The sequence below is a fragment of the Octopus bimaculoides genome, chromosome 5 (assembly GCF_001194135.2).
Source record: "Octopus bimaculoides isolate UCB-OBI-ISO-001 chromosome 5, ASM119413v2, whole genome shotgun sequence".
NCBI lineage: Eukaryota > Metazoa > Mollusca > Cephalopoda > Octopoda > Octopodidae > Octopus > Octopus bimaculoides.
In genome coordinates, this window is record NC_068985.1 from 107,540,142 (window position 1) to 107,549,738 (window position 9,597).

Sequence of the window (9,597 nt, forward strand, 5' to 3'; positions counted from 1 at the left end):
ATATATATATATATAAATGGCCACACACCCTGGTGAAGAGGATTGGTCTGCAAGAGTCATGTGCTGGTGTCACACAGAAGACACTTGTGCCAGTGCCATGTAAAAATGCTTGTGTGGTGCCATATTAAAAGCACCCAGCACACACTGTAAAGTGGTTGGCATTAGGAAGGGCATCCACCCATAGAAACCATGCCAAATCAGACTAGAACCTGGTGCAGTTCTCCGGTTTGCTGGCTCTGGTCGAACTGTCCAACCCATGCCAGCATGGAAGACAGACATTAAAGATGATGATGTAGAATAAATTTTCCAACTTGAGGGCAGTAATTAAAGATTTCACCTTTTAAGTTCAAGAAGTCACCTGGACCATGAAAGGTTTTTAGAATTATTCTCCTCTCAGCTAAGCAAAGTCTACACTAACTGCTTCTGTTCAGGTATGTCTCAGGTTCCTGCAGCTTTCAGTTAGTTTTTTATTGTGTTCCTTCGTCTTTTATTCACCATATTTATAGGCGGCTAATGCTCCACCTCTCTTGGACTCATGACAAACGAGAAACTCCTGCCTAGTGAGTCTGTAGTCTTGAGACAGACTTTTTTTGCATACATAGGTGTGTGTGTGTGTGTGTATGCATGTGTGTGTGTGGGTGCAAATAAAAAAAATATATGTATAACATATACATATATGGTATCATCATCATCATCATAGCCATCTTCCTCCTCATCATCATTATCATTGTCATCGTCATCATCATTGTCTATATATATATATATATATATATATAGAGAGAGAGAGAGATTTACAGTTTAAATGAAGAACACTTGAATACAAAAAAACCAAGTCACACAGTGAAAGAAACAAATAATATCTTCTATAACATTTATTGATCATTTTCCTCACAGACAGACATTCGTATTAAAATATATGGCTACACGTCACAACTCATAAATAATAATACTCACACATAACTTTCTTTACATTTTCAGTGATGGAGCTGTGTAGTCATATAACCATTATGAATGTTTAACAGCTTGGAACATAATTGCATCTGGAGAAGCTATAGAATATATGATGCAGCTTGATTTTATATCTAAATAGCTTTTCATTTTTTCGTTAGACTTTTATGATATTGTATTATTGCATTAAGTTAAATTTGTTCACTTTTATTGAGTTTTCTGAACACTTTGCTTGAAAAAAAATATTCTAGGTATAACTGCAAAGTACTTATTTCAATAGCTGCTATAAACGCGCGCACGCGCGCGAGGTGTGCGTGTGAGGTGTTTGCATGTGTGTGTGTGTGTGTGTGTGTGTATCTATCTATCTATCTATATATATATATATATATATATATATGTGTATGTCAAATCATCCAACCCATGCCAGCAGGAGAGTGGACGTTAAATGATGATGATATATATATATGTGTGTGTCTGTCTATATATATATATATATATATATATATATATATATATAACCTGGTGCAATGCCTCAGATTACTAGTTTTCAGTCAAACCATCCAACCCATGCCAGCATGGAAAGTGAACGTTAAATGATGATGATGATGATATGTATGTGTGTGTGTGTGTGTGTGTGTGTGACTGAACAAACAATAGAAAGTGGTACTCAACACATTTGGTAAGAGTTACATTTGTTGTTTTATAACAATCAAACTGTTATTAAAACATATATATATATATATATGTGCGTGTTAGTATCACGCACATCACCATTGTTAGTATCGTTTTTGTGTCGACATATCAATGTTTGCATGAATCAGATGGAATTCATTGAAGCAGACTTTCTTTGTCTGGATGCCTTTCTAATTGTTAATCCTCAAATAATTCCAGGCAAGCTAATATTTCCAAATGGCCAGACATGTTTCCATAGAAGATTGAAAATGAATGACACTATTTATATGACAATGATGCTTGTTTACAACAATCACATGATGACATAAACAAGACACACACACACACACATGCATACAGACATACATATGTACATACATACATGTATGCATTCACACACAACATGTTTCTTTTGGCTTCTGTCTGCTAGACCCAGTCACAAGGGTTTAGTTAATCCAGAACTATAGTAGAAGACACTTGTCCAAGAACACCACCTCATTGTGATTAGACCAACTATTATCTAAATTACTAATTCTAGTCTCTAGCAATAGGAAGCAGACCAGAATTTGGCATTTAAATAATGATTGTTCTCATCACTGTTGGTGTTTCCATCCATCCATCCATTTTCTCTACCTATTATTTCTAGGAAGGTTGGGGCTAGAGTTCTCAGGCACCTCTTTCATAGGGTCCTATGAAAAGCAACTGTCATCAGACTTTCCAATTGGATTCCCAAGTGTGACCAACTGAAATTAATGATATTGTTTGATCATCTTGCTCTTGTCTACCCCCCAGGTAGACAAGACATGCCAGTTGGCAAGACATGCCAGTTGGCATGTCTTGCAGAATCCTCTTACAGTTCTTTCCTGTGACATTCTAATCCCATGTCTATAGTGCTGGAGCTGTGACCTTTCGATGCGGAGAAGCAGCAGTTCAATCTGGAGAGACTATTTGATTGCTGAACTATGCACCCTGTTGAATAATGGTGTAATATCATTTAATTAGATATTTTTATTTTACTAAATCATGAACCAAAGTACCCACTTTACAATTAATTTTTCATGCAGAAACATCCAGCACACTCTGTAAAGTGGCTGGCATTAGGAAGGGCATCCAACCACACCCACGGGCATATAGGTAATGGTTAAAAGTGCAGGCTACTAACCCCAAAATTCCAACTTTGATTCCAGGTAGTGACCTGAATAATAATAATAGTAATAATAACATTGAAAAACACCTTAGGAATGAGAACCCAAGTTCAAAATTTCCCCAAGACACCTGATGAAGGCTGGAGGGTATATCAGCCAAAACATTGTGTAAACAACAAACAAGATGAGGACAAATATCCGTCAATTGTAAATAATGTAAATAGTATTATTAAGCAGTCTTGTATATTGTACACCTATTAAACTCTCTCAATATCATAAAGTGCTCTATTGCTTGCATTTGTCATTATTCAGTAACACACACACACACACATTGAGCAAATACATAAACTGTTATTGACTTTAAAAACTCTTTTTGTTGCTTTCTCATTTTCAATCTTACATACTTTTAGTGGTTTACTGCAAGCTCCATTAGTTAAAAATTTATTGAAATGATCAGAGCAGGCTTCAACCTTCTTTCCTTTAAATCAGGTGCCAACTGCTGAGGTACATGCTTAACATGCACTTTCCAATGTCTAAAGTCTTCTACCATCATCTGCAATGCATTGTAACCACAGTCTCATTGTGCATCGTTCCACATGAATCTATTTCTTCATTTGCTGATCATTCATGTCAGTGGTCACAGTTGATGATCTCCCACTGCATAGTTTGGTATTGATTAATAATAGAAGAAAAGCTATGCCCATCTTTGCTTAACTTTTGAGCCAACTTTTCTACTTCTATAATTTACAATGACATTTATTACAATGTAAGACATTTTGCTTTCACTTCCCTATATCACTATTTCCTATCATTTGTTACCATTAGCTGTCCGGCAATTATTAGCATTATATAGTGGGAGCCATATCTATTAACATTTGAGTAAAAAAATGGCATAACTTGAGTGTGTGCTGCCTAGAGTAGGCCTTAAGTCTCCCACTCTTCCACTGTCCCCTATACAGACTTATACAACAGACCAAAAAGTGCTGACCTCATAAAAGTGCTTCTTGGGGTAGACTGCTCTCATTGCTCTCTCCACCCCTGCCAGCTATGTTACTGGAGACCAATATGATAATATAACTTACCTAAGAGCATTACATGATGCTTATAGTATGGTTTTAACCTCTGTCCAGATGCATCAGTGTCACGGACACTGCTGTCTAAATACAAAACAACTGAGTGGAGATAGTATTAATCTTCCACCTCTTAGGTCATGAGTTCAATATACTATATGAGCCATCGTATTTGAGTGTTAGGTTTAACCCTTTTCTTACCATATATTTAATGAAATACATTGCTATGTTTCAATTAATTTTGAAAATAATGAAGAATTTAGTAAAATAACTGTCATTATTAATCTGGTGATAGGAACATGAATTAACACGGTTTTAATTTCGATAATTTAAATAATTTTCATAGAACCAAGGGCAATCTTGGGTGGGCTGGTACCAAAAGGGTTAATTTCACCCATCTCAGGTTACTTTGTTGCTGGGATTAGATGCCAATCATTGATACTTAATTGGAATAAATGTTCTCCACTACTTCCAATCTATGAAGTTGTTTGTGTGTGTGCATGCGTGTATGTGTGTGTGGTGGGCTGTGTGTTTATGAGCAGGCATACATTAGCAGCCATATTATGACTTTGTGTGATCATATATGGACTCTTAGCCTGTTGGTAATAGTTAAATCTCTGTTTTCACACACAGCATTTTTTTTTTTTTTAATGGGCACATTGAATAATGTAGTCCAAGAATTACAATGCCTGAAAAATAGATGAGGAGGTCATAGCTGAAATGCTTTTTAATTGTAGGCTTGCAGAACCAGGACTGAGCTGAGGCTGCACAACAACAACTTGATAACACTTCAAAGTATTTCCTTTTCCCATCCCACACATCCTTCTACCTGTTTGTCTCTCTCTCTCTCTCTCTCTCTCTTCCATCCTGATATTCATTGTCAAAACAACACCACACAGCAGCTATTGTTCTCTTTATAGAAAGCTCATAAACAATTGTTATCTTTATCAAAACACAACTAACTAGGTTGTGGTCATTATTGTTATCATCATTGATGTTGTAGCCATCATCATCATCTCCATCAGCATTGTTGCCCCCTCTGCTGCAGCCACCACCGCCACCATCATTATCTCTAGCAGTAGCAACAGTCAATGTAATTGACTTGCCCCTCTCCTTGTGCTACTCTTCTTCTTCATCATCTTCTATTTCATTATCATTTAGGATTCAAATTTCACTGAGTTGACTTTGCTTCTCAACCTCTCTGGGTCAAATAAAAAGAATACCAGTCAGATACTGGGTGCAATGTCATCAGCTAGTGCCCACTTCCAAATTTCAGGCTTCTTGTCGATGGTAGAAAGAATTATCGCTATTATTATTATTATTATTATTATTATTATTATTATTATTATTATTATTGTTGTTGTTGTTGTTGTTGTAAAGTGGCAAGCTGGCTGAAACGTTAGCATGCCGGGTGAAATGCTTAGCAGTATTTTGTCTGTCTTTACGTTCTGAGTTCAAATTCCACCAAAGTTGACTTTGCCTTTCTTCCTTTCAGGGTCAATAAATTAAGTACCAGTTGTGTACTGGAGTTGATCTAATCGACTGCCTCCCCTCCCCCAAAATTTCGGGCCTTGTGCCTAGAGTAGAAAAGATTATTATTATTATTGTTCTAAGACAGCAAGCTGGCAGAAACGTTAGCACGCCAGGCGAAATGCTTAGCGGTATTTCGTCTGCCATTACATTCTGAGTTCAAATTCCGCTGAGGTCGACTTTGCCTTTCATCCTTTTGGGGTCGATTAAATAACTACCAATTATGCACTGGGGTTGATATAATCGACTTAATCCTTTTGTCTGTCCTTGTTTGTCCCCTCTATGTTTGGCCCCTTGTGGGCCATATAGAAATAAGAAATATTAGCACACTGGATAAAATGCTTAGTGCTATTTTGCCCGTTGTCACGTTCTGAGTTCAAATTCCGCTGAAGTTGACTTTGCCTTTCATTCTTTTGGGTCGTTAAAATAAGTACCAGTTGAACACTGGGGTTGATATAACTGACTCATCCTCACCTCTGCCAAGCTGCCCTTGTGGCAAAAAACTTGAAATAATTATCATTATTATTATTTTAAGGCAGTGACCTGACAGAAACATTTCATGTGAAACAACCTAATATTATTGATATTATTATCATTATTCCTGTTATTATTATATTTATTAATTATTATTTTGGTTCCACTCAAGTTCGGTCTTATTCCTGCTAGGAATTATGTGGGTAGCAGGTTACCTGTAACCTTAGGTATCCGCAAGTTTTCAGCAGTCTTTCAAGTGCTTAGAACCCTCCCAATAATCCTTGCTGTCCCTAAGAGACAAACTTTCTACAGGAGCTCCACCAGGTATTCTATTCCAATTTCCTTCAACCATTTGTCTACATCTTTGCTGACTGTTCTCAATGCACCAATTATTATAGGCATGCCCTTTACTGTTCACATGCTCCATGTTCTTCCTATTTCAAATTTTAAGGGATTGTATTTTTTTTTTGTTTTACTTTCTCTTTCATTATGATTCTGGAATCAAACAGGCATGATGGGGTCAATAAGTAAGCAAATTTGTTTTTCCTTATCTATAATCATTATGTCTAGTCTAGTATTTTCTAATTGCTTGTCTGTTTGAATAGCAAAGTTGCACAACGTCTTACATTTCTGTGTCCATTTAAATAGGAAAGTCTCACAAAATCCTATGTTGCACCAGCAAGATCACGGCCTTACATTGACTAAAAGGGGAAGTAAAGCGAAACCCACCATCTATTATATGTGATACAGATTTTGCTGATGGCATAGCTTCTTTATCAAATACTATTGATGAAATTCAAGAACTTTTTCTCTGCCAAGAAAATTGTTCTACACATAAGTGTTGCCAAGACAGAGTACTTGTCACTCAACCAAGAAGATGGAAATCTTATCACACTGGATGGTGGAATACTAAACTGAGTTGATGACTTTTCTATATTTGGGCAACTGGATGATGATGATGATCATCATCATTGTCGTTTAACATCCGCTTTCCATGCTAGCATGGGTTGGATGATTTGACTGAGGAATGGTGGACCAGGAGGTGACACCAGGCTCCAATCTGATTTGGCAGAGTTTCTACAGCTGGATGCCCTTCCTAATGCCAACCACTCCGAGAGTGTAGTGGGTGCTTTTACGTGCCACAGGCACGAGGGCCAGTCAGGTGGGTACTGGCAACGGCCATGCTCGAAATGGTGTAGTTTACGTGCCACCTGCACAGGAGCCAGTCAAGGGACGGCACTGGCAATGATCTCGCTCGAATGTCTTTACACGTGCCACTGGCACAAGTGCCAGTTAGGCGACGTTGGTAAGGTAGGCGACATAAGTTCATCAAAAAAAGACATTGACATTAGAATTACTGAAGCCTGGGCTGCAATGAACAAAACAGAAAAGATATGGAAGTCAGATTTATGCAGAAAAATCAAAATATTCTTCAGCACATCCATCCATTGAGTCAGTGTTGTTGTATGGATCAGGTACATGGCCCCTGACACAAACACACGAGAAGAAACTAGATGTTGCATACACTAAAATGCTTAGGGTTGTAGAAAACATAAACTGGTGTCAATGTATTACAAACGAAATTTTATATGGAAACTTGCTCAAGATAACAACTATAATTGTTTAAAGGTAATTATGATTTGCAGGACATTGCTGGAGAAGTAAGCAGGAAGTTATACACAGGACACTATTGTGGGAACTGATTCACAAGAAACGCAGTAGAAGAAGACCTATTGGGTTCAATGTAATCGACTTGCCAGCCTTGTACATATATATATTTATATGTATGTATTCTATATACATATACATGCTTTGATAAGTGCTAATGTACGAAACTCCGCCTTTGACGTGCTCTGCTGATTATTTATAAAAAAATATGCATAGACGTAGGAGTGGCTGTGTGGTAAGTAGCTTGCTTACCAACCACATGGTTCCGGGTTCAGTCCCACTGCGTGGCACCTTGGGCAAGTGTCTTCTATTATAGCCTCGGGCCGACCAAAGCCTTGTGAGTGGATTTGGTAGACGGAAACTGAAAGAAGCTCGTCGTATATATGTATATATATATATATATATATATATATATATATGTGTGTGTGTGTGTGTGTGTGTGTGTGTTTGTGTTCTGTATTTGTCTCCCCAACATCGTTTGACAACCGATGGTGGTGTGTTTACGTCGCCGTCACTTAGCGGTTCGGCAAAAGAGACCGATAGAATAAGTACTAGGCTTACATAGAATAAGTCCTGGGGTCGATTTGCTCGACTAAAGGCGGTGCTCCAGCATGGCCACAGTCAAATGACTGAAACAAGTAAAAGAGTAAAGAGTATACTCATCTTTTGAGTTCTATTTTTTTGCATCACCAAACCCTATGCATTATATATTTGTGTGTAGCTATATGGTAATCTATGACCCTGTATACGATGTGAATGCTTTTTTTTTTTTCATGTTAATTTGGAAATAACCATCTGAGTAAGCCGTGACAGAAAAATGAACAAAAGCGATATCGAAGGAGGTGAAGCTATATTTAATCGTCCGTTAGAAACGTGACATAAAAATCTAGTATCTCTTACAGGCCAGAGTTTTGTTCCTCTTCCATTCAACATCATATTTAAAAAATGTCGCGCATCAATCCGCTAGAGACGACAAAATAGGATTGATTGTCATATTTAAGTGCATTTTCATGGAAAATATATTGTAGAGTTATCTCCCTTAGATCGTCTACCATGTATGCACAATCTTTTTCCAGAACAGGACACGCCTCATAGTTAAGCGGGTTGCACAGCGAAAAAATGTAATGTTATGTTAAGCATGACATTCAGAAAGTCCCGTGGGCCGCAGTTTGTTCATGATTGTGAAATATCACGCATAATTTAACCGAAAGAAGTCTTGAGTCCTAACTAATAGGCGTAATGCTTTAGGTGCACATATGTGTGTGATATTTTGCCTAACTATACAAAACAAGAGATATACGGGTTCAGTCCCATTGCGCGGCACCCTGGGTAAGTGTCTTCTACCAAGATCCGGGCTTAGAAATGCCGTGTGAGTGAATTTAGTTGAGTAACAACGGTGCGGAAGCCGGTCGTGTATAGGTGTGTGTGTGTGTGTGTGTGTGTTTCTCGCTCGCTCTTGTCGCTTAACCATCACTGTTTATGTCCCCGTAACATAGCGGTTGGCAATATAGACAAATAGAATATATAGCAGACTTTAAAAAAAATAAGTACTGGGGTCCATCTGTTCGACTAAGACTAAGCCTCCCAAGCCGGTGACTCGGGGCACCGCCTTCAGGGATTTGATCGAACACACACACACATCCGAAAAAGCCCACTCTAAAGCATTAAGCGCAGAAATATATTTTCCAGCCAGTTAAACGTGTAGTGGCGCGAAATTATAGCCGCCATTGAGTAAGTACTATTCTGCGCATGCGCAGGGGACTTCACCACCGGAATCCTCTCGAGTTGTACATGCGTAGTAAAACTCGTACTTAAGCAGTTAGTATCAATTTCTCGGTGAGTTGAGCTCAGACCTTCTACATGACAACACCTCGCTCCTCCACGAAGCACTTTTACACTGTTCTCTGGCAGGCATCAAGGAAGACCTTAACCTTCCATTACCAAACCACAACCCAATCAGCGGCTGCTAAGCTGTATGACAGGAATTGTATAACCAAGTATCATCATAAATAAACCTTTTTATTATGTTGTTAATTGTTCTGATGTCTCTTCATTCAAAATGCTGTAAAAGGCGATAGAGAGAGACTAAA